Raw genomic sequence first — 27,180 nt, forward strand, 5'->3', positions numbered from 1 at the left:
AGGTCGCCCAGTTTAACAGTGACGATCAAGTGGTCCGACCGTAGCCGTTCACGTATCGCAAAAATGATCACCGTCACCTCCACTGTAAGCACGAGGAACGTGTACATCCTCTCACAAGGAGAAGTAGAGAATTTGCCTGAATGGTCATTTACCGTAAAAGGTGCCAAACCGAACGGTTTGCTAAAGTAATAGAGTGGTTTCATAGCTCTGAAAAATCTATGGCCATCCATCATAAATGTCTTGCAGTAAGAAGAATTCGAGCTACTGATGCGGTATTGAACAATATAGTGGTCTGATATACTCAAAAACTGACTCGAGCTACAAACTAATAACGGAGAGAGGAAAACAACGTGACAGCAAGACGGTTTTACACGCACTGAACACTCGCACAGTAATTGCTTTACCTTAAGTGGACGATTTTTTTCTCACATTAACTTGGAAGTTTAGCTTTTAATCTGTTTGAGTGCAAATAGTAATCTAATTAATGGGGAACATTTTAGAATCGATATCATGGAATCAGTAAATGTACTTTCTTTCTTCACTGGCATTTTGGAATGGTTATCCTGCCATCCATCATATTTACATAATATTGTTCTTAATGCGCAGAGACTGAAAGTTCATAAATTATCTAAATAGGCAATAAAAGGCAATATGGAAAACCTCACTTTACGACTGTTCATTTACTAGATTACACTAGGAGACACACACAGGAAGAATATCTTAGTTGACAGCGTATTGTGTTACATTTGAAAAGTAAGTTTAACTTCGAACATAATGCTTATGGTACTTGAGAGAAACGAGAAAATGTTTCTTGAAAGATTATGCATAACAGTCAAACGCTTTTTAAAAAAATTTCTAGAGTTAACGTTGAATCTCCAGTCAGGTAACACATTTTTGTCTGAGTAAATGACCTCTGAGCATCTACAGAGGTATTTGGAGCGGAGTATTGTAGTATCTATTCCTAATGCAATAGAACTGTCACCTTGTAAAATTTTTGATATCTGTCGAGATCAGTATTTTTCGAAGACACCACTGTACACCTTAGTTTGCATAACTATGTTAATGCAAATTTAGGGGCTAACTTTCAAACTGATTTGAAAAAGGTTATTGCTCCTCCTCCTTTAAGTCCGCTTGGGTCAATAATAAAAATTTGGGCATTTGCCTGGAATACTCACCAGTTTTTGCGCTGAACCTTCGACAGTGTTCACTGACTGGACGGAAGCTGACAGATCGCTTGTGGCAGGAAATCGATCTCTATCTCAATGAAAGATAAGTCATTTCTCATTCCTGAAGTTTCGAGAAGTTTCTTCGATGCTACCGTTGAAGATACCTCATCCTGCAGAGCGATGATCACGTTTTTTATCTTCGGGAAATTTGATTCGTAGTTAGTTGCTGCTGAAATCCATGTCTCCCATCCAACTATGATAGGCTGAGGGAACTTCGGAATCAAAACTCCATATAGTGGCGCAATTAGTACTGATGCTAAAACGTTGTGTCCACTTTCAGTTTTCATTGCGATGTTGCTGTGCGAGGTACGTAGTAACATTCCGAAATTCAGTGTTCCTTTACGCAGTAAATTTCGGAGTTACATTACTACTTTCGATTCCGACGTACCTTCTACAGACTGCATAATACATGTGCGCAAATTACGGGAGCAGTCAATGAACTACGAAAAGAAATTGTTTATATCTCTAGATATCAGTACAGCGAAACACAAAAGAGCACTTTCAAACACTACTGGAAAGATGATTTCTTTGCTTATGACAACAGCTGCAGCGTTGATTAGAAAATCGCCAATTGTAATCGAATTATGTAAGGTTATTATTGATGCCTTTGTGTGAACTATAGATTCATACAGTTAGACAAATTTTACAGAAGTGTACTAAAAAATCTGTATCTAGCGAGTCAAGTTAGCGAGAATGTTACGTAAGTGAATGTTACATTGAAGTAATGAAACTAATTAGTGACGAAGTAAAACGACGAGTCACCTGATAATACAGTTTACTTATTTGCCAATTTCATTCTTGCGCCGTTATATCCCTCAGAACGTCTACAATAAAAGAACTCCTGTTTACAACAGAGTGCCTCGAAAAGCTTAACTATTCAAGTACCTCACAGTTACTTGCCAATTCATTGCTGTTAATATGACTAGAAATAGTTCAGTACAACAAATTCTTAATTTTCATCTCGGACGCTGCACTATAGATGCAAAGGAATGGGACAGCCGCGAAAATGCCTTCCGAAAGGTGGTTCGCGTAAACTTCCGGCATAAGAAGTCAGCCTCATTCTGCCAACGGCCTTATCAAAGAGGGCGGAGGAGCGGATAGAGGTTCAGGGCACTCTCTTGTCCTAGGGGTGGGAAATTGCGCCTAAAGGCGGATGAATCAGCAATGATCAACGACATGAGGATGCAGAAGGCAATGGCAACCACTGCAATAAAGACACGTAAAGTGTATCCACAGGACATGTGGCCTGTAATTGAGGAAGTGTCATGATGATCTCTCCATTGGCAAAAGATTCCGGAATAGTCCCCCATTCGGATCTCCGAGAGGGGACTGCCAAGGGGGAGGTTACCATGAGAAAAAGATTGAGTAATCAACGAAAGGATAACGTTCTACGAGTCGGAGCGTGGAATGTCAGAAGCTTGAACGTGGTAGGGAAACTAGAAAATCTGAAAAGGGAAATGCAAAGGCTCAATCTAGATATAGTAGGGGTCGGTGAAGTGAAGTGGAAGGAAGATAAGGATTTCTGGTCAGATGAGTATCGGGTAATGTCAACAGCAGCAGAAAACGGTAAAACAGGTGTAGGATTCGTTATGAATAGGAAGGTAGGGCAGAGGGTGTGTTACTGTGAACAGTTCAATGACCGGGTTGTTCTAATCAGAGTCGACAGCAGACCACCACCGACAACGATACTTCAGGTATACATGCCGACGTCGCAAGCTGAAGATGAACAGATAGAGAAAGTGTATGAGGATATTGAAAGGGTAATGCAGTATGTAAAGGGGGACGAAAATCTAATAGTCATGGGCGACTGGAATGCAGTTGTAGGGGAAGGAGTAGAAGAAAAGGTTACAGGAGAATATGGGCTTGGAACAAGGAATGAAAGAGGAGAAAGACTAATTGAGTTCTGTAACAAGTTTCAGCTAGTAATAGCGAATAACCTGTTCAAGAATCACAAGAGGAGGAGGTATACTTGGAAAAGGCCGTGAGATACGGGAGGATTTCAATTAGATTACATCATGGGCAGACAGGGATTCCGCAATCATATTCTGGCTTGTAAGGCGTACCCAGGAGCAGATATAGACTCAGATCACAATATAGCAGTGTTGAAGAGTAGGCTGAAGTTCAAAACATTAGTCAGGAAGAATCAATACGCAAAGACGTGGGATACGGAAGTACTAAGGAGTGACGAGATACGTTTGAAGTTCTCTAACGCTATAGATACAGCAATAAGGAATAGCGCAGTAGGCAGTACAGTTGATGAGGAACGGACATCTCTAAAAAGGGCCATCACAGAAGTTGGGAAGGAAAACATGAGTACAAAGAAGGTAGCTGCGAAGAAACCATGGGCAAAAGAAGTAATACTTCAGTTGATCGATGAAAGGAGGAAGTACAAACATGTTCCGGGAAAATCAGGAATACAGAAATACAAGTCGCTGAGGAATGAAATAAATAGAAAGTGCAGGGAAGCTAATACGAAGTGGCTGCAGGAAAAATGTGAAGACATCGAAAAAGATGTGACTGTCGGAAGGACAGACTCAGCTTACAGGAAAGTCAAAACAACCTTTGGTGACATTAAAAGCAACGGTGGTAACATTAAGAGTGCAACGGAAATTCCAGTGTTAAATGCAGATGAGATAGCAGATAGGTGGAAAGAATACTTTGAAAGCAGCTTTGAGGGTGAAGATTTGTCTGATGTGATAGAAGATGAAACAGGAGTCGACTTAGAAGAGATAGGGGATCCAGTATTAGAATCGGAATTTATAAGAGCTTTGGAGGACTTACGGTCAAATAAGGCAGAAGGGATAGATAACATTTCATCAGAATTTCTAAAATCATTGGGGGAAGTGGCAACAAAACGACTACTCACGTTGGTGTGTAGAATATATGAGTCTGGCGACATACCATCTGACTTCCGGAAAAGCATCATCCACACAATTCCGATGACGGCAAGAGCTGACAACTGCGAGAATTATCGCACAATCAGCTTAACAGCTCATGCATCGAAGCTGTTTACAAGAATAATATACAGAAGAATGGAAAAGAAAATTGAGAATGCGCTAGGTGACGATCAGTTTGGCTTTAGGAAAAGTAAAGGGACGAGAGAGGCAATTCTGACGTTATGGCTAATAATGGAAGCAAGACTAAAGAAAAATCAGGACACTTTCATAGGATTTGTCGACCTGGAAAAAGCGTTCGACGATATAAAATGGTGGAAGCTGTTCAAGATTCTGAAAAAAGTAGGGGTAAGCTATAGGGAGAGACGTTTCATATACAATATGTACAACAACCAGGAGGGAATAATAAGAGTGGACGACCAAGAACGAAGTGCTCGTATTAAGAAGGGTGTAAGACAAGGCTGTAGCCTTTCGCCCCTACTCTTCAATCTGTACATCGAGGAAGCAATGATGGAAATAAAAGATAGGTTCAGGAGTGGAATTAAAATACAAGGTGAAAGGATATCAATGATACGATTCGCTGATGACATTGCTATCCTGAGTGAAAGTGAAGAAGAATTGAATGATCTGCTGAACGGAATGAACAGTCTAATGAGTACACTGTATGGTTTGAGAATAAATCGGAAAAAGACTAAGGTAATGAGAAGTAGTAGAAATGAGAACAGCGAGAAACTTAACATCAGGATTGATGGTCACGAAGTCAATGAAGTTAAGGAATTCTGCTACCTAGGCAGTAAAATAACCAATGGCGGACGGAGCAAGGAGGACATCAAAAGCAGACTGCCTATGGCAAAAAAGGCATTTCTGGCCAAGAGAAGTCAACTAATATCAAATACTGGCCTTAATTTGAGGAAGAAATTTCTGAGGATGTACGTCTGGAGTACAGCATTGTATGGTAGTGAAACATGGAATGTGGGAAAACCGAAACAGAAGAGTACCGCAGCATTTGAGATGTGGTGCTATAGACGAATGTTGAAAATTAGGTGAACTGATAAGGTACGGAATGGGGAGGTTCTACGCAGAATCGGAGAGGGAAGGAATATGTGGAAAACACTGATAAGGAGAAGGGACAGGATGATAGGACATCTGCTAAGACATGAGGGAGTGACTTCCAGTGAACTAGAGGGAGCTGTAGAGGGCAAAAACTGTAGAGGAAGACAGAGATTGGAATATGTCAAGCAAATAATTGAGGACGTAGGTTGCAAGTGCTACTCTGAGATGAAGAGGTTAGCACAGGAAAGGAATTCGTGGCGGGCCGCATCAAACCAGTCAGTAGACTGATGACCAAAAAAAAAAAGTGTATACATTGTACTTTCTTATATGTATGGGAGGTTAAAGATAACTGTATAGTTTTATGAAATGGTTGCTTGTAGCATTATAATGGCGAGTAACAAAGGTTACTTGCAAATGTGCATGGCATCATTTGAAAATAATGTTTCTATTTTCAATGTTTAGCTTTCCTATATTTGTATGTGTATAATGCAATAGAATGTCTTATTTGTCTTTATTTAGTTATTATAATGCGTAACATACGTCGTTTAAAATTTGATGAATGTGACATTCGACAGCTTACTCAAAACTAATTTCCGTTATTGTTTTTTATTACTTGTTTGTTTCGACATGCACCTGTACTTAAATGTATAATGTAATACAATATGATGGATTATTTGATTTTCGCAGGATGTTTTGGCACAGGTTGTTTACAAAATTAATTACTAACACAGTACATTTGTGTAAAAACATATAAAAAAGATAAAATTAATGTCTTTAAAATTAAGTGGAAAACTTAACTATCATCAGTCCTTATTTGTATTTTTCAGTGAGCACAACCATTACAAATTAGTACTTTATGTTCATAACAGATTGCCCTTTTACTGTTCTGGAAACACATTTTTGTTTTTCTCTCTCCTTTTCTTGAGTATAGTGAACATCTCACTTCGTGGTTAGAGGTTCTTGTCCGTCTGGAATCAGAGTGCCTATTCCAAATATTGCTTCCGGTGTCCTCTTCAAATTTTGTCGTAATATAGGTATATTCACTCTAACCCTTACGTGTGGCGCAACTACGTTCCACGCCAGTTCATGAAGAAATTTACTTCGTGACCTCTTTATTTCAGTAGAGCAAAGGGTAAACAGAGTCTTAGCGCTTATCCCACATTGATCCAGAATCCCACAGAAAACTCTCACAGACATCTTCTACACTCCTGGAAATGGAAAAAAGAACACATTGACACCGGTGTGTCAGACCCACCATACTTGCTCCGGACACTGCGAGAGGATTGTACAAGCAATGATCACACGCACGGCACAGCGGACACACCAGGAACCGCGGTGTTGGCCGTCGAATGGCGCTAGCTGCGCAGCATTTGTGCACCGCCGCCGTCAGTGTCAGCCAGTTTGCCGTGGCATACGGAGCTCCATCGCAGTCTTTAACACTGGTAGCATGCCGCGACAGCGTGGACGTGAACCGTATGTGCAGTTGACGGACTTTGAGCGAGGGCGTATAGTGGGCATGCGGGTGGCCGGGTGGACGTGCCGCCGAATTGCTCAACACGTGGGGCGTGAGGTCTCCACAGTACATCGATGTTGTCGCCAGTGGTCGGCGGAAGGTGCACGTGCCCGTCGACCTGGGACCGTACCGCAGCGACGCACGGATGCACGCCAAGACCGTAGGATCCTACGCAGTGCCGTAGGAGACCGCACCGCCACTTCCCAGCAAATTAGGGACACTGTTGCTCCTGGGGTATCGGCGAGGACCATTCGCAACCGTCTCCATGAAGCTGGGCTACGGTCCCGCACACCGTTAGGCCGTCTTCCGCTCACGCCCCAACATCGTGAGCCCGCCTCCAGTGGTGTCGCGACAGGCGTGAATGGAGGGACGAATGGAGACGTGTCGTCTTCAGCGATGAGAGTCGCTTCTGCCTTGGTGCCAATGATGGTCGTATGCTTGTTTGGCGCCGTGCAGGTGAGCGCCACAATTAGGACTGCATACGACCGAGGCACACAGGGCCAACACCCGGCATCATGGTGTGGGGAGCGATCTCCTACACTGGCCGTACACCACTGGTGATCGTCGAGGGGACACTGAATAGTGCACGGTACATCCAAACCGTCATCGAACCCATCGTTCTACCATTCCTAGACCGGCAAGGGAACTTGCTGCTCCAACAGGACAATGCACGTCCGCATGTATCCCGTGCCACCCAACGTGCTCTAGAAGGTGTAAGTCAACTACCCTGGCCAGCAAGATCTCCGGATCTGTCCCCCATTGAGCATGTTTGGGACTGGATGAAGCGTCGTCTCATGCGGTCTGCACGTCCTGCACGAACGCTGGTCCAACTGAGGCGCCAGGTGGAAATGGCATGGCAAGCCGTTCCACAGGACTACATCCAGCATTTCTACGATCGTCTCCATGGGAGAATAGCAGCCTGCATTGCTGCGAAAGGTGGATATACACTGTACTAGTGCCGACATTGTGCATGCTCTGTTGCCTGTGTCTATGTGCCTGTGGTTCTGTCAGTGTGATCATGTGATGTATCTGACCCCAGGAATGTGTCAATAAAGTTTCTCCTTCCTGGGACAATGAATTCACGGTGTCCTTATTTCAATTTCCAGGAGAGTAGATTTTCACAGTTGATGAAAAGTGCCAGTACGTCCTCTTGTCTTATTGTATGTAATTATCGTTCCAGGTTATCCTGTTGTTTCGTCGATGTCGTTTTAGTACTACATGGTAGACGGCAAGAGTACAAATTTATTCTTCTTTGGGACATATGACACTAGCGTCTAATTGACATCCAAAATTAATTCTGTTTTCCTGACGATTTGAGATCGTGTAAAAGAATGGTGTATTTCAGTATCAATTTTTCTTACAGTTTCCACGATATTCGAACCAAAGTTTGAGTTGGGGCAGCTTCATTTCTTTCTCTTACTAGCTCGCCATTATATGGATAGTGTTTAGTATGTCCTGAAATCATTCAACATAAAAATTTTAATTCCATATTTGTCCGGTTTTGAAGACATATGTATTCTGAAAAGGCAGTTGCCACGGAAACCCATTAACTGCTTTTCTATTGCACCGTATTCGTAAGAAGTGTATAGGCATGTGCAGTTATTAATAAATTTAGTTCATATCTCCAAATGGGTACAAACTGGTCTTTTGTTTTCTTTGCATGTTGGTTGCTTTGTCACAAATCTCAGGCAACTACTCAAAACTCCATTTTCCTTCGTGACACTGTAGTGCAAAAGAGGATATTTCCATATTTATGAGACAAAAGTCCTGAATTTCAGTGTGGAGTCTTGTTTACTCCGCAGAGACACAAGAGATAAGTGAAAGCGCTTAGTTCTACAAGATTTGAAGACCTATGGTAATTCAACGGGTTTCCGATTGAAGATCATATATAAGTGCTTCGTTCATGTAAGTGATAACAGTACTCCATATGTCACTAAAAACTGCCATGCTTCTGCTGTTCTAGAAATAGACCCCGCTTGACCTTTTCGTCCTGGGAGGTGAGAAACTTAATTCCTGGATTTGGTACATCCCCTTTTAGCTCCTACATGTTATAGCTGAAGACCACTAACAGCCATTGTTACCTAAAAGTGTATATGATTTGAAAGAACTGCCATGACTATCATCGCCGTCTTCTCCACTCTCGTCCATACCTGATGGTTCCTGTATTTCGATAAAATAAGGACTTTCATCAGAATCTGGGCCTCGAAACCAATCGTCTTCTTGGTCCATTATTTGCTGGATGAATTCCAGTCTCTGCCTCCCCCTACAGTTTTTGCCCACTACAACTTCCTCAAGCACAGTGTATGTCATTTTCTAACGTCATAACAGACGTCCTATCGTCCTGACCCTTCTCCTTGTTAACGTTTTCCATATACTCCTTTCCGATTCTGCGAGGAACTTCCTCATTTCTTACCATACCAGTTCTACCTAATTCTCATCATTCGTCTGTAGCACCACATCTCATATGTCTCGATTCTCTTCTGTTCCGCTTTTCCCGCAGCCCATGTTTCACTACCAAAAAATACGGAGCTCCAAACGTACATTCTCAGAAATTTCTTTCTTAAATTTAGTACTATGATCGATACTAGTAGATTTCTCTTGGCCAGAGATGCCCTTTTTGCCAGTGCTAGGCCCCTTTTGATGTCCTCCTTGCTCCGTCTGTCATTGGTTATGTTGCTGCCTAAGTAGCAGAATCCATTAACTTCATCTACGTCGTGACCATCAGACCTGATATTTTCTCGCTGTTCTCATTTCTGCTACTTTTCATTATTTTCATCTTTCTTCGATTTAATCTAAATTCATATTCTGTACTTATTACATTGTTCATTCCATTCAGCAGATTACGTAATTCTTCTTCACTTCCACTCAGGATAGTAATGTCATCAGCGAATCGTATCATTAATATCCTTTCACCTGGAATTTTCATTCCACTCCTGAACCCTTCTTTTATTTCCATCATTGCTTCTTCGATGTACAGGTCGAAAAGCAGGGGCGAAAGACTACTTCTCCCTCTCACACCCGTATAACCCGAGCACTTCTTTCTTGGTCATTCACTCATATTATTCCCTCTTGACTCTTGCTGTCAGCTGTTAAGCTGACTTTGCGGTAATTCTCGCACTCGTCAGCTCTTAAAGTCTTGGAAGTTGTGCTGATGGTATTTTTCCGAAAGTCAGATGGTAAGTCGCCAGATTCATACACTCTACACATCAAAGTGAATAATCGTTTTGTTGCCACTTTCCCCAACGATTTTAGAACTTCTGATGGATTTTTATCCATCCTTTCTGCCTTATTTGATCTTAAGTCCTCCATAGATCTATTAAATTCTGATTCTAATACAGCATCCCCTACCTCTTCAAAATAGAATCCTGTTCCTTCTTCTATGACATCAGACAAATCTTTCCTCTCATAGAGGCTTTCAGTGAATTCTTTCCAGCTGTCCGCTCTCTCCTCTCTTTTTAATAGCGGAATTCCCGTTGCACAATCAATTTTACCACCCTTGCTGTTAATGTCACCAAAGACTTTCCTGTATGCTGAGTCTGTCCTTCCAACAGTCATTTCTTTTTTGATTTGTTCATATTTTCCATGCAGCCAGTTTGTCTTTGCCTGTCTTCACCTCCTATTTTCTTAATTTCTCAGCGACTCTTATTTCTGTATTCCTGAGTTTCTCGGAACATTTTTGTACTCCCCCTCCCCTTTCATCGATCAACTGAAGTACTTATTCTGTTACCCATGGTTTCTTTGCAGTTACATTCTTTACACCTACGTTTTCCTTTCCAACTTCTGTGACGGCTCTTTTTAGAGATGCCCACTCCTCTTCAACCGTACTGCCCACTGAGCTGTTCCTTATTGCCGTATCTACAGCCATAGAGAACTTCAAACGTATCTCGTCTTTCCTTTGTTCTTCCGTATCCCACTTCTTTGCATATTCATTCCTCCTGACTAATGTCTCAATCTTCAGCCTACTCATTCTCACTATTGCATGTGGATCTGAGTCTGAGTCTATATCTACACAGTGATGTCAGTCTATGTCATGGGTACACCTTACGATCCAGTACGTGATTTCGGGAGCTCTGTCTGACCATGATGTAATGTAACTGACATCTTCCCGTACCACCCGACCTCTTTCCAGTGTACCTTCATCTCTTGTGATTCCCGAACAGAGTATTCGATATCACTAGCTTAAACTGGTTACAGAACTACATTACTCTTTCCCCTCTCTCATACCTTGACCTAAGCCCATATTTTCCTGTAACCTTTTCTTCTACTCACCCCATAAAACATCATTCCAGTTACACAATAACAATTAGACTTCCATCTCCCTTTACGTACTGTATTACCTTCCAATATCCTCACATACCTCCTCCATCTCTTCATCTTCAGTTTGCGATCTCGGCATATACGCCTGAACTATTGTTGTCGGTGTTGGTTTTTCTGTCAGTTCTAATAAGAACAAGCCTATCACTGGACTGCTCATGGTAACATTCTCTTTGCCCTCCCTTACTATTCATGACGAGTCCTATTCCAGTTACACCGTTATCTGAAGCTCTTGATATTACTATATACTCATATGACCAGAAATCATTGTCATCTTCCCACTTCACCTCACTGACACCTGCTATATTTAGATTGAGCCTTTGCCTTCCTTTTCTTTAGGTTTTCTAGTTTCCCTACCACGTCCAAGCTTCTGACATTCTCCGACCCGACTTGCAGAACGCCATCCTTTCATTGATTATTTAATCTTTTTCTCATGGTCAGCTCCCACTTATCTGTCCCCTACCAGAATTCTGAATGGGGGACTATTTCCGAATCTTTTGCCAATGCAGAGATCATCAAGACACTTTTTCAATTACATGCTACATGGCCTGTGGATACATGTTATGTGTCTTTGATGCAGTGGTTTCCATTGCGTTCTGCGTCTTCATGCTGTTCACTATTTCTGATTCTTTCGCTTTTAGGGGCCGTTTTCCACCCATAGGACAAGGATACCTCTGTTTGACAAGTTCGTTGGCAGAATGAGGGTGGCTTTGTATGCTGGAAATCTTTGGCCCCCAATGGTTATTATTAACCAACATTCAAGCAGTGGCGGCTTTCGGATCTGGGGCTGAGGAGGTTTTCATTACCAATCAAAGACGCTATCCTTAGACCACAGTGTCTCATCGTTTCTGAGTCGTTTACACATTGTTACTGAAAAATAAAATGTAATATTTAGGACCATATTGAAATTAAACAATTGTAATTTACACACAATGTATATAATTCAACTTGTATACTTACAAAATCATAAATTTTTCAATCAGTACGAAGCACTAATATGGACTTCTCACGTGTCTACCAGACGAGATTTTAGCAGTAAAACTATTGTGTACGATAAAAGGTTTCGACATAAATTGGGAAGAAACAACATACAGTGAAAAACTTATCCAATATCTAGCTAGACACTTCTGGAACACAAACGCAAATATTTAACATCGCATACATGTAGAACTAAAATCAACGTAATATACACTAAGTTACAATAAATTGTAGCCAAAATACTCTTTGTAATACACAATAAAAGCAAACATTGGGGCTCCTAGGACTCCAGTGTAAGGTATGAAGATTAAGTTATAGTCATTTAAAGAAAAAAAAAGGTATAAAACGAAAGAAGGTATAAAAGCAAGAGAAAAACAGTTTTATAACGAATAATTGTACTGTTCTAAATTTTAAAACATTGTGAATAGTTGCATTTAGTGTTTTTTAATACAATCATGACGAGGCAAGAAATAATAATTCAAATTAACAATGAACAATGGATAGTACACGCTGTTGAAGGAAACAATGAGTAGAATACTACGTTGAGATGCCTGATGAGTACATATTGACCACAATGTAAGCAATTCTTTCAAAGGTTCAATGCTGAAGGAGACAAAATTTATCACAGTCACTTCTATAGGTTACAAGTTAGTGCTGATATCTTCACACATGCAAGTAGTGTGAGAAAATGGGAACTCGCATTTGTCATCGTCGTGGGGGACGAGCCTCTTAAAGATACTGGGAGGTTAGATACAATTTGGAAAGTGAGTGTAGTTTCGCCACAATGGTCTTCCTCAGAAGCTGCAACTATCTTGTTTTACCATCCCACACGTCCAGAGAACGCCACTGACACTTTATTTCCTCGCATCTCCTCATTTATACAGAGTTTGGGGGACCACACATCTAGTTTGTAGACCCCAGGAATACGTCGCAATTGTTCTGTGCTTGATAATGATCAAGAGAAGTGAATAAACCCTCGTTTGAAGAGTATGAACTGTTCCTTTATCGAACCGTGACCAGGCAGTCTTAACTGTTAGTAGTGGTTTGTTCTCATAACAGAAAGCACCAAATTCCATACCTCCCTTTCTTGAAGTAATATAGGCAGTATTATGATCCATATTTTAACGTGCGAACTCTTAATCTATTAGCATACATATGTCATAGCACACCCTTGGGTGTTTTGCCTGACATGTTTGTGTATCGCTCTTCAGCTGGGCGTGACAGTTCACCTTTAATAGTCAATTACAATGTGAACCTGCAGTTCATAGGTCGCTACGTTGTACCACGTGGCCAACCAGTGTGCATTTTGAAGAGACTCTGCGTGCTGTTGCATGCACCTGCTATGATGCGAAGTGGGTGTTCCAAAAGTGCACATTCGTTACTCACCAGAGTTCTCCCTCGACCAATGAGGCCGTCGCTAATCAGTTGACAGGCTCCTCTAGGTAGCATGTTCGTTCCAATAGTTGTGTGGGCTGGCTAGTACGCCTGCTGGCTGGCAGCAGTTGGTGGAGTGGCACAGCAGCCATCAAGAACGTCTCATCACGCCGTGAGGTCACTCTGGCATGATGAGGGTTGGTCGACCATGTCAATTTCCTTGCAGTTGTCATCACCAGCTACAGGGAGGTGCAGATACTTCTGCCCATCATAACAGGTGTCTGTTCCCCAAACTCCATGCTGTATTATTCAGCACATTTTTCGCACATGAGTTACAAACAAACACACAGTGAGAATAGTAATTATAGCATAGTCAGAATAAGTCCATGGTGAAGGACTGTTGCACTGTTGATCATTTGTGGACTATCTCAGTTTGTAACAAAAAATACCATTAGTTATTCTACTTCTAAAATTTATTCTTTGGCGTTGGGAATGGTGGAAATTTTAATAGTAACAGAATTATTTCCAATCCTTTTAACACATTAAATATTGTACTTCCACCATGTACATGTGGTTCCTGTGTGTTATTCTTCTTACCCATTTCATACTGAATCTCTAATCATCTACTGTGCTAACAGAACATTCCTACAAACATCAATACATGTATCTACAAATTGGTGCACTGACAACTTCATGTTTTTATTTACATAATCTGAAAAAAGGTTTTATCATATTTTGTGCTCAACAGAAAGATGCATATTTTGGCTCTGCAGAAGCTCAGTCAGTAACCGAAAAGAGCTACAATATAATATATGACATACATGTACACAGACAAAAATTCAGATGCATGCTGATCTCTGTCGCTACAGAGTTTCGTCTGAATAACTAATCACAGTTATTTTTGTGAATAGAAAATAAATAATGACCAACACAAAATGTTCATCTGTTGCCACATCCCCTTTCTGACATCTGCGTCCTCTGATCAGTCTTGCCCCAAGGTCTGTCATAAGTTGTTTATTGGTAGTCACATCAAACACACACGTTCGAGGATCCTGGTCCACCTAAATATTAAATATGTTGAGATATTCATATCTATTACATTACCAAATGAATCCCAAACAGTCCAATTGGTTCTTACCCATCGATTTTCAAACTTCCTTGATCTAATTCTCTATTACTTTGTCAAAGAATAGTGAAATTAGTACCACAAGTTACCATATATTAAATTACTGGGACCACACCACTAGACGCTTCTACGTTCTTAGTAATAAAAGCGACACTCCTGATTATCCTGTTGATGTTGATGTTGTCACTAAGTCCTTGTCTCGATGGTTGGACGTGGTTATTTCACCTCTGGACTGCTCTCTCCATGTGTGTGCTCAGCTGATTTACAGCTTCCCCTAGTAAGGGTAGCAACATACGAAACCCATCTGGAAAACAATGCAAAGGAAGTTCTTTCCCTTGGATGATATTTTCCATTTTTGTTGCATACTTGTGCAGATTATACAAGCGCTACATCTTAGTGATCTTTACAGATACGTCACTAACACAGTGCCTCAATGGCAACTGAAAAAAAGGCCTCAGCACAACGAATCAGATGGACACTTCCTTCTAGCAGCATGACATCTGCACCCTCTTAGCTCAGTTACACAAAAATACTTTACACTATAACATCAGTAGCTGTATTCAAGATAAATATCTACATGCATCCTATGGCATTACATGCCATACCTGTGTTAACTATTCATTTAGCTTTTCCTTTAGTAATATAATCATCCTCGTGCTCATCTGAGCAGAAATCCAAATAACAGCAACTATTCAATATCATGCTATATAACAGCCACATAAGCATTATTACAATTATACCATAGAACGATGAAACACAACAAACATGGACATAATGAGAAAATTTATCATTAGACACATCAACACGTCTCCTCATGCTCATCTGATCAGAAATCCTAATAACAGCAACTATTCACCATCAAGGTATATAATGACCACATAAGCATAATTACAAATCTGCCACAGACCGATCAAACACAACAAACATGGACATAATGAGAAAATTTATCATTAGATGCTTCAACACGTCCGTCTTCGGTGGAAAATGAGGACTGTTCAGGAAACCACTTATATGGAAGTCATTTAGAACTTTTAACCACCTGAATTTTTGAGATTGGAGGTGTGCCGTATTCAAACAGTCTTGCTAATATCGCAAGGTCCAAGTTTCAGCAATATTTGGATGTACAATTTTCTATATATATAGAAAGGACTGGTACCAAGAACATATAAATGTATGCTTTGTTGACAGTCGATATGATGTCATGTTAGTTACATGTTCCATGGATAATTTTGCCTGTTAGATCAAAAGAAGTGGAACGAGTCATTCAACATTCCCATCGCAAATTAATTTGTACACACAGTTGCATTATGAGTATTCCTAAGTTCTTTTTTACTAGAGGAAAGCAGATATTCACATGAGGGTTAGTAATTCCTACCTAGCACCTTTTACAGATAACAGTAATAGATATTCTGCTACAGAATATAAGGAATTGTCAAGGAGCTCTCGGTTTATTATCAATTTTAACTTTGCTGTCTATTAGACATTTTATATCACAGGGTAAGTGATCAAACATTTTTATTGCAGCATTGTGCACCCCTTTTTGTGCTAAAAATAATCTTAATGTGGGGTAACAAAAATCATTTTTCCTTCCAGTATTGCAATTGCGTACCTCATTGCTCCTTTTGAACCAAAGTGGGATTTTCAAAACAAACTTGATGAGGGAATAAAGTTGATGAAGCAGTATTCAAAATGTCCAATTCCTGAAAAAATTGCCTACAGGACGATAGTGGATGAGCACCACATATTATTTGTACAGCACGCTTCTGTGCAATGAAGAGTTCATTTCTTAAAGCTTAGATTTTAAGAACATTATTCCATTTGACGTTCGGAATGACAATATGCAAGATCTTCAATGGAAATGTGGTTGAAGTAAACTATCTTACGAGTTCCAAAATATGTTCTTTCCAATTTAAATTCTCATCAAATGGACACATCGAATTTGGAAGTTTCCACCCTTTTTATTACTTCCTCACCATATGTTAGACTTGTCATTGGTGTAGCACCTCGATGTGCAGAACTGAATTTGTTGTGTCCTTTAAAAACTGAGGGTGAGACATTTGCAGAAGACCAGTCAATGATATTTTTAAGAACTTTGCTTACTATTTCTTCTCTTTCTGTATGTGTTTTTGGATTGGTTACAACAGTATTGTCATCTGCAAAAAATCTAATTTACCTTATTGTATGCTAGAAAGGAGATCGTTTACATATCTTAGGAACAGTAGTGGACCTAAGACCGAACCTTTGGGAGTCCCATATTTGATTTCTCCCATGTTAGAATTATATCCCTTGACTATACTCCTTGACTTACTGAGTACAACTCCGCATATTTTGGTTATATATGACATTATCCATTGGTTGGCTATACCATCAATCCAATAAAACTTCAATTTATCTAGGAGAATACTCTGATTCAGTCAGTTTGAAACGTCCCCTTTGAACAATTATACATGACTGTGCTTAAACTGACACACAATATTTTGCTAGCGCAACGCAATCTGACTTTCAAAATTCCCTACAGAAGAATGGCCCTGACTAACATTAACCTATACCTTTCACAAATCACTTACCTCACAATAATCTTCGCTGCTCAAGCTACTGCAATACAGCGAGCGCCACTACTGCCAGCTAAATAAAAGATTCAAACTATGGAACGCACTAACTACTGATAGGGATAGTTAGCAAATGAAAGATATTAGTAGAGAACAAACAATGTATTTACCTTGATATCATCATATAAATATAGCAGTTCATAACAAATTACAAATCTCCGCCATCTCTCTCCCCACATCCACCACTGCTGGCGGCTCACCTCCAACTGCGCAACGCTACGCGCTGTTCACAGCCAGCTGCCTAACACTACAATGGCGAGTATTACAACAATGCAAAGCAGCCACAGACTGCACACAGCACAGCCAGTGATTTTCATACAGAGGTGACGTTACCAATATAAAAAACCTAAACAGCTAGATTATTGTGAGGTAAGTGATTTGTGAAAGGTATAGGTTAATGTTAGTCAGGGCCATTCTTTTGTAGGGAATTTTGAAAGTCAGATTGCGTTGCGCTAACAAAATAATGTGTGTCAGTTTAAGCACAGTCATGTATAATTGTTCAAAGGGGACGTTTCAAGTTAAATGGCTTAGAGAGGTGATAAAAATACAAACGGCCGCTATTTTATTATTTAATGCTTGTAAATTACGGTGAGTGGACGTGTAAATGGCTGTCTTAGTTGAGCACCTTCCTGAAACCCAAACCAAGACTTACTAAGTATACTATTGTTATTAAGATGAGATACTACTCTAGAACACATCTCCTTCTCAAAAATTTTGCAGAACGATATCAGCAGTGATTCAGGTACGTAGTTACTGTCATATCCCTTACCACATTTCTTAAAGACGGGTTTAACAATAGCAAATTTCAGTCTGTCTAGAAAAATACCTTGAATTAGTGATGCATTACATATTTGAGATAAGAGTGGCCTTAATACATGGGAACAAATTTTTAGTACTCTATTGGAAATACCATCAAAAGCAGGTGAGCTCTATTTATGAGAGCATTTACAATTTTCTTAATTTCAGAAGGAGAATTTGGTGATACATTTATATGATTGCATTTTATGAAAGTTACATTTGCAACGTACTGCTGTGATTTTACTCTTAAACAGTTTATCGCTGTTCTTTCCACTATGATTAAGAAATGATTGTCAAACGCATTTGCTACGTGTGTCTCTCCATTTATAGCCCTTCCATTCAGTAAAGATGTCTTGTTCTTTGGCTGGTTGTCCTCTCTCTCGATGAACTACATTCAATGTAGCCTGAAGTATGCTTTTGGAAGTACTGATTTCTTAATTATGTGCATTTGCTTTGATTTCGTACTAACCTCCCTCAGTAATTTTGAGCAGTTTTGTAGTGGCCAACTACTGCACGACGCCTACTTGCATTTTCCGAAAGATACATTTCTCGTTTCCTTACACAAGTTACTTTGATGTATCTTGTGATCCATAGTTTTTACATGACTGTTAAGTGTCCTTTCTGATTAGGTTATGTGGAAACCTATTTCCAAATAATGGTATGAACTTATCATGGTATAGATTAATTTTATGTGCATTTGGTCCATTATTAATTACATCACGTATCATCTCCTGCATATTAGTCTTCAAAATATTTGTCCTGGAGTCATTGATTATCCTAACTGATTTCCTCTGTGGAGTATCCATACTGTAAGGCGTCTCTAATTTATCTTAACTAACTGTGAGTTGCGATCAGAGACCGCGTTCATTACAGGTGAAGTGTTACTCGTATTTTCGCACTTTGACATTCACCAAAGATTAAACTATCAATTAGACTCCTACAGACTTTATCCATCTGTGTTTTAAAGTTCATTACTGAGACCAAATTGTAGGAAACAAATAAGGTTATCACATCATAGATCATTTTTCCTATCCAAAAGATTCAGAAAATCTATACTGAAGTCCCCACAAGCTACTAACGCCTTGCTGCTGTCTAACAAATAGCACCTAAGGAATCCAGATTCCTAATAAATACGTAGTTCCGAATTTCCCAGTAGGGATCTATATACGGTTCCAATTGAAAGTGAAATAATTACTAATTAATTCACAATCACCACAGAATTTATGTGCCTCATTGTTTTTGAACTTGTGTTCTGTCTGAATGTGCGTAACATGTCTTCCTTTTACTGTATTATTTGTGCATGAGTAAGCTCCAATAATATAACGCGTTATATGTAACTTACCTGACCCTGTGGTTATGTGCTGCTCAGACAGGCACCGGATGCTTATCTTTTCAAAAGTCCCTAAATTTTCCAAAACGATGGGAAGCTCTTCTACTTTGTTACTCAGTTCTTTTCTGTTTTTACGATATAAGCTAAACTTACTTTCCTGTTCATCATTATGCATCTTATGTAGCTCTTCTCTTATTTTCACTTCTTCCAAAACAGGATGCCTGAATTCTGATCTAAGCTAAGGAAAGTGTCCCTGTGACAAAAGTAACCACAGGGTTCCTTCTATGTGTGATGGTGGCTTGCTGTATACTATCTACATAAAGCTCAGCCACCCTATGATTTCCTCCCCTTTTCAGGTGTACAACATGTTTACTATATTCCATCTCTCAATTACAGAACTGGCACTGCAGTCATATGAGATTCGCTACTGCTGTTTCATGCATGTCACCCATAACACTGTAATTACTGTTCTTAGCTAGACTGTTCCCTGCTCCAACAACTATAGCAACGTGGTCGTCTTCGCCAAAATCTTTCCACAAATTGGCCATATGCTCTGTCGTCTGGCTAAGGCTAGCACTTGGCTTCATAATAATTGTGACCTGTGGCCCTAATTTGTCCTGAACCGTGTGAACTTCACCCCTCCCATGACCACTACCCAGTAGGAAGACTCTTTTCTTCCTCCTCTATTTCGGTACTGACCGACATTGAGTTTCTTTGCCAGATGTCTGCTACGGTCTACTGTGGCCTAAAGTTCGATGACGCTTTTCTCCTCCTACTTCATTAACGAAGACAAATTTGTTTGATAATGTTAGCTCAAATGTGGGTGACATCCAACATCTATTCTTTTTCCCCTTTCAGCCTATGTAGTTCGAATATCGCCTTATGTAACTCAGAATGAAGGGTACGAATTTTTGCCTTCTGCTCAAAGATTCCCTTGTATTTCTTGCAAAGAATTTCAAGGGGAGAGCATCGTGGAGTTCTCCATTCAGTTCCCCACCACATCAGTGTAATTCCAGTCCACAGTTTGCATATACCACTCCCTCTTGCCTTGCGACCACATCCACACTTATTACGCTTTGCGACACAGATAACACGCTTAAGAAAATTAAAACTCAGTTTACACTAAACGAATTTTCCTTACGTATAAGCACCAAAAATGAACCCTACAGATTAGCAATTCAGGTGCATGATATAAAGCAAAAAGTTATTTATTTCTGCTTACAAGAAGAACTTAGCACTCATTCAGTTGCAGCATCCTTAAAAGTGTCCTACTAGCAACTGCATGTAACTTTATTGTACTTAACTGCACCTAAATAACCGATCAGTGCGAAAGATTCTAAATGAAACAAATTAAGATTTAGGCTACTTTCCGTAAATATGAATTTAATAGTGAACAGACACGCTCGAATTAAATTGTAGGAGAGCAAAACAGAACAATTAAGCTGGATTCAGTATGTCAGTTGTGCCAAAACGTAAACAAATATACTATTGCTACTCGGTCTTACGATCTTTTCGCGTTCTCTGGACTAATATGTACAGAAATGTGATAGGTCTAATGGTAAGCTTAAAAAACGCACTGGTACACGTCTTTCACTAGTAATTTGTACAAAAGAAGCTCTTATTACAATCTATATAACTTACCACTTCGAAAGCCAAAAACTCGAATGTCTCGCTTGGCGCAGCGCTGCCAACGAACTTCCGGACCTATTCTGAAGTTTACTCGGCACAGTAGCACCTTCTGTATGCACTTCTTTCATTTTGTTTCTTTCTGTATGCGTTAGTAACTAGTTTGACAATTTCAGCATGTAGACACCTGCCTGTAGGTGAGCCATGTTTGTAGAACCGTAGTGCAGTTCATGTATCACTCTCTCAATGTCATTTAAGAACATATCCCAACTGTGGTAGTGGTTCTCGCAATGTAGCCAGCACATCTTCCCTAGCTTCCTAGATCTTTACGAATTACTTTAGCAAGGTTCAAAGCTGTGTGATCTCGTGAAATGAATACAAATGTTATACACTGATACTTGATGAGAGTTTGGCACCAATGTGACTAGAACTGTGGCCCATTAACAGAGACGACTTTCTCGATTCATCCTACTTCATTTTTAAACCAGCCAACTGTATTTTCTTAGATGCACTACGAAAATGGCTAAGAGTAATGAATTTAGAAGCAAGCTATGAATCCAGAAGCACCTATTGAAATCCTCACATGGTCCATGGTAGTAGTCCGAACAGATCAACGACAACAATTTGACAAAGTCATACTGGAGCAACTGAGAATAGGGGTGTCTTTTATATGATGGTATCCGGCTCACCTTGGCACATCCTAAAAGTTGTGAGTTCCTTCTTGATACATTTTTACACGTAATTAAAATTTATTTTCCTCAGGTGTTATTCTGTAGAATAGCCCTGATGCACTATTAGCTTTTTATTCCAATTTCGATTTTACTCACTTTATCATCCCTGTTCTGCTTACATGTGTGATCTGGAAGGGCTGCTCCCATGAAGTTTTCGAATGCTACTCGGTGCATGTACAATAACATATAATTATCGTCGCTTACTTCCTCATAACTTACTTAGGATAGTCCAATGGGATCATGGGACACATTGGTGACATGAAATTTTCCATTTTGATAAAACTTTATAGAACTTTATGAGACCAGTAAACCCTCGTAATTGTTGCTTAGCGTAGGGTGCAGAACAATCTCTAACTGCAGTCAATTTTTCCAAGTTCGTACGAATCCCCTCGAACAGGATAGTATGATCCAGAAGATCTTATCCTTTCTGTCCAGATTCCGTTGTGATTTTATTCACAGTGACACTGTGCGTCTGTTCTACAGGTAGAGGGCATCCAAAGTTTGGCTCTATGCGGCCAATAATTTTTCGTCCACCGGAACATCCTCAACACATAGTGCTTATTGTTTAATGACAACTGTGTGTAACCCACGAATGAAAGCCGATAAGGACTCACGGAAGATGAGGGGAAACTTTCTAAGCAGGTAACGCTTTATCCAAGACAGAACGTCTGTGTAGTCACGGCTTGCTGGGTGCAATTCTACATGCTAGTAATTTGCTCTCCAGTTGACTGAGGTCAATACCTTCCCACTGTGAAATATTTGGAGTTGTTCAGGTAAGGTTTCTGGAAAATCCAGCTGAATAATTGTGTTAATGATATCAAGTCTAAAACACGTACGATGGATGTGTTTTTTCTCGCACGTGTAGTAAGAAATAAATTTGTAATATATACAACAGCCCATCAAAGATTCACTAGTCAGTGACATTAGTTAAAATTCCATTTCATGCGCTGCGATTTTGAGGTAACTGTACACGTCGCACAACTACCCAGGCGCACTTACAGCACACTAGAGTAAATGTGTAAAATCGTTGACAAAATTTCTATTTCTGTAATGGCAAACAACTAAGAAGTTCAGCGGCCAACCGAGGTTCAGCTTAAAATCACGCCACGAGTCGCAAACAGTAAATACTTAACTGTCGCCTAGGACGGGTAGGTGTAAGGAAGAAACTGACAGTTGGCTGATATACCTCACATTTTATTTTTGACTCATCAGTCTTCTCACTAGTTTGATGTGGCCTGCCTCGAAACCCTCTCCTGTCCAATCCTCTTCATCCCAGAGTAGCACCTGCAACCTGCATCCTCAATTATTTACTGGATGTATTCCTATCTCTGTCTTCCTTTACCGTTGTTACCCTCTACATCTCCCTCTAGTACCCTGGAAGTCATTTACCGATGTCTTAACGGATGTCGTATCATACGGTCCCTTCTCATTGACAGTGTTTTCCACATGTTCCTCTCTAATACTGTGCAGAACCTCCTCTCTCCTTACCTTATCAGTCCACCCAAGTTTCAACATTCATCTGTAGCAGCGCATCGTAAATGCTTCGATTCTCTTCTGTTCCGGTTTTCTCACAGTCCATGATTCACTAACATGCAATGCTGTTCTCCAAACGTACTTTCTCAGAAATTTCTTCCTCAAATTAAGATCTCTGTTTGATACTACTAGACTTCTCTTAGCCGGAATGCCCTTTTTGCCAGTGCTAGTCTGCTTTTGATGTCCTCCTTGCGCTGACCATCATTGATTATTTTCCTGCCTAGGTAGCAGAATTACTTACTTTCATCTACTTTGTGACCATAAATCCTGATGTTAGGTTTCTCACTGTTCTCATTTTCGCTACTCCTCACTACTTTCGTCATTCTTCGATTTACTCCCAATCCATGTTCTGTATTCACTAGACTGATCATTCCATTAAGCAGATCATGTAATTTTTCTTCACTTTCACACAGAATATGAATATGATCAGTGAATCTTATCATTGATATCCTTTTAGTTAGTACTTTAATCCCACTACTGAATCTTTCTTTCATTTCCATCGTTGCTTCTTCGGTGTAAAGATTGAACAGCAAGGGGGAAAGTCTACACCACTGTCTCACACCCTTCTTAATCAGAGTACTTCGTTCACCCTTATTATTCCCTCTTGCTACTTGTGCACATTGTATATTACCCATCACTCCCTGTAGCATATCTCTGTTATTCTCAGAGTTTCGAATATCTTGCACCATTTTACAAAGTTGAACGCTCGTTCGAGGTCGACAAATCCCATGGACGTTTTTTGATCTTTCTTCAATCTTTCCTCCATTATCAATTGCAACGTCAGATTTGTTTCTCTACTGCCTTTGCCTATTCTAAAGCCAAACCGATCGTCATCTAACACATCCTCACTTTTCTTCTCCATTCTTATTTATATTATTCTTGTCAGCAACTTGGATGCAAGAGCTGTTAATCTGATTGTGCTGTAATTCTTGCTCTTTTTAGCTCTTCCAGTCTTCGGAATTGTATGGATAATATGTTTTCGAAAGTCAGATAGTGCGTCGCCAGACCCAAACATTCTACACACCAATGTGAACAGTCTTTTCGTTGCCACTTCCCCCAACGGCCTGAAAAATTCTGATGGAATGTTATCTATCCCTTCTACCTTATTTGATCGCGTCATCCAAGGCTCTCTTATATTGCGATTCTGGTAATGGATCCACTACCTCTTCTATAACGATTCCGGTGTTTTCTTCTGTGACTTCAGACAAATCTTACCCGTCATAGTGGCCTTCAGTATATTCCTTCCACCTGGCCTCTCTCTCCTCTGCATCTAACAGCGTAGCTGCCATTGCACTTTTAATGTTACCACTTTTCCTTTCAGTTTCACCCACGATATTTTTGAGGTTCCTATAATCTGAACATTCCTTTTTTCAAGTTTTCTAGCTTCCCCACCACGTCCAAGCTTCTGGCAGTCCACACCCCGACTCGCAGAATATAATGCATTCGTCGATTATTCAGTCTTTCCCTGCTGCCATTACGTCTTAGCTTCCTATTTACTTCATGCCTCAGAGACTTTTATTTCTGTATTCCTGAACTGCCATGAACATTTTTGTACTTCCTAGTCTCATAGATCAACTGAAGTATTTCGTCTGCTACCCATGGTTTCTTTGCAGCTACTTTCTTTGTACCAATGTTCTTGTTTCCAACTTTTGTGAGCGCCCTTTTGAGAGATGTCTGTTCCTCTTCAACTGTACTGCTTACTGAGCTACTCGTTATTGCTGTATCTATAGCCTTAGAAAACTTTTGAGGTATCTCTTTGTTCCTTGTTACTTGCGTATCCCACTTCTTTGCGTATCGATTCTTCCTGCGTAACCTCTTAGGCTTCTGCCTACTCTTCATCACTACTACACTGGGATCTGAGTCTATATCTGCTCCTTGATATGCCCTACAGCCCAGTATCTGATTTCGGAATCTCTTCCTCACCATGATGTAATCCAACTGAAATCTTCCCCTGTCGCCCAGCCTTTTCCTAGTATACCTCCTCATCTTGTGATTCTTGAACAGAGTATTCGCTATTACCAGCTGAAATTTATTACAGAACTCAATTAGTCTTTCTTTCTCTCATTCCTTGTACCAATCCCATATTTTCCTGTAGCCGTTTCATCTACTCCTTCCCATACAACAGCATTTCAGTTACCCATGACTATTAGATTTTCGTTTCTCCTTAGGTAATATGTTATCCTTTCGATATCCTCATATACTTTCTCTCTTCGTCTTCAGCTTCCTACCTTGGCATGTATAAATGAACTATTGTTGTCGATGTTGGTTTGTTGCCGATCCTGAAAAGAATTACCCTGTCAGTGAAATGTTGAAGTACCACTCTCTCTACCCTACCTTTCTACTCATAACGAATCCTGTTGCCGTTATTCGATGTTCTGCTGCTATTGATATTAACCTATACACCTCCGACCAGAAGTGCTTGTCTTCTTTCAATTTCACTTCACTGACACATGCTATGTCTACTTTTAGCCTTTGCATTCCCACGCCCCGAGTCGTAGAATGTAATGCGTTTGTTGGTTATTCGGTCTTTTTCTCATGGGCACCTCCCCCTTGGGAGTCCCCTCCCATAGATCCGAATGGGGGATTACTCCAGCATCTTTTGCCAATGGAGAGATCATGATGACACTTTTTTCAATTACAGGCTACATGCCCTGTTGATACACGCTATGTGTGTTCAGTGCAGTGGTTTCCATTGTCTTCTGCAACCTCATGCAATTGATCGTTACTGATTCTTCCACCTTTAGATGCAGTTTCCTACCCAAGCGTCAAGACAGTGCCCTGAACCTCTGTCCGCTCCCCCGCAATCTTTGACAAGGCCGTTGGCAAAATGAAGGTGACTTCTTATGTCGGAAGTTTTCGGCCACCAATGCTGATTATTAATCGAAAATCAAAGCGTTTGCAGGTTTCGAACCTGGAACCGAGGACGATTTGATTATTAATGCAAGATGCTACCCATACACGACGGACGAACACCTGCATAAACTCCAACATGGCTTGGAGGAATAACCCCCCAAAACACTAGCAACGAGATTCGCCCTGGTGAGGCGCACACGCTTGCTGGCTCCAAATAATTAAGAAAGTTACTTGGCGCTTTGGTACTCGAGGTACTAGGTAAGAAAAATATTTTCCACGTCATGGTTAATGTCACTGAACACAAAATAAATTTAAGAATCCCAATAACTTAAAACACACAATCAAATCTAAACTATGTGACAGTTATCAAATAGAAAGTACTATGTTTTGATATGAGCGCCATGTTTCTCAAATCGACTGGCCAGACACAGGAACAGGGAATAACAACAACAACAGGACGTTGAACCGGGTCCGATATAGAAGCGGCCGGGCACGAACACCGCACTGGAAATCAACCACTCACAATTATCATGCTCACAGCAGGGAGGAGGATCAGTCTTTACGAATGCCACGTGGTCTCGGCATTGAAGTAACGAACCAGAAGTAGTTTACGGAACATGCAAAGCCACTGTGCAGTGACAAACTGTGGAAAAACTTGGAGCCGGCAGGAAAATGTGTGGATCACGATGACCCTCCATTCGCGCACAGATGTGGTCGGCCAAAGGAATGATGTGGAAACACCCATTTCCGGTAGTCACATATCGTATCCGGATGATGCTCAGCCAGACGAACTTGGAAGTCACACCGACGGCGGACCTGCGCTGTCCGTGCAGCTCCTCACTGCCTCCCTATGGACTGCACTGCTCCATTCCAGTGTCATTCTTAACTTTCTGTGCATCCTTCTTGTGCCCATGTGCTTGAGTGCTTACTCAGTTGTCTACGATGATATCTTTGACTCTGCTGCTGTTTTGGTGTCCCGTCCTGTATCAACTATTACCTTCTTTATTTTCCTCCTTTAGTTTTTAGATGAAACACTCGCAATATCTCTGTCCATAGAACTTCTGTCTTATCTCATTTTGTTCAAAATGTTCAGTAGTTCCTATGTTACTTACTCATTTCAGTGTGCTCTACATTATTACTGCATTACGTTACGGTTTTTTCCGGACTTAGTATAATTACTACTTCACAATTTTGTTTATAAATCATTGCCTAATCACAATGC

This window comes from Schistocerca americana, chromosome 4, assembly GCF_021461395.2.
Source record: "Schistocerca americana isolate TAMUIC-IGC-003095 chromosome 4, iqSchAmer2.1, whole genome shotgun sequence".
NCBI lineage: Eukaryota > Metazoa > Arthropoda > Insecta > Orthoptera > Acrididae > Schistocerca > Schistocerca americana.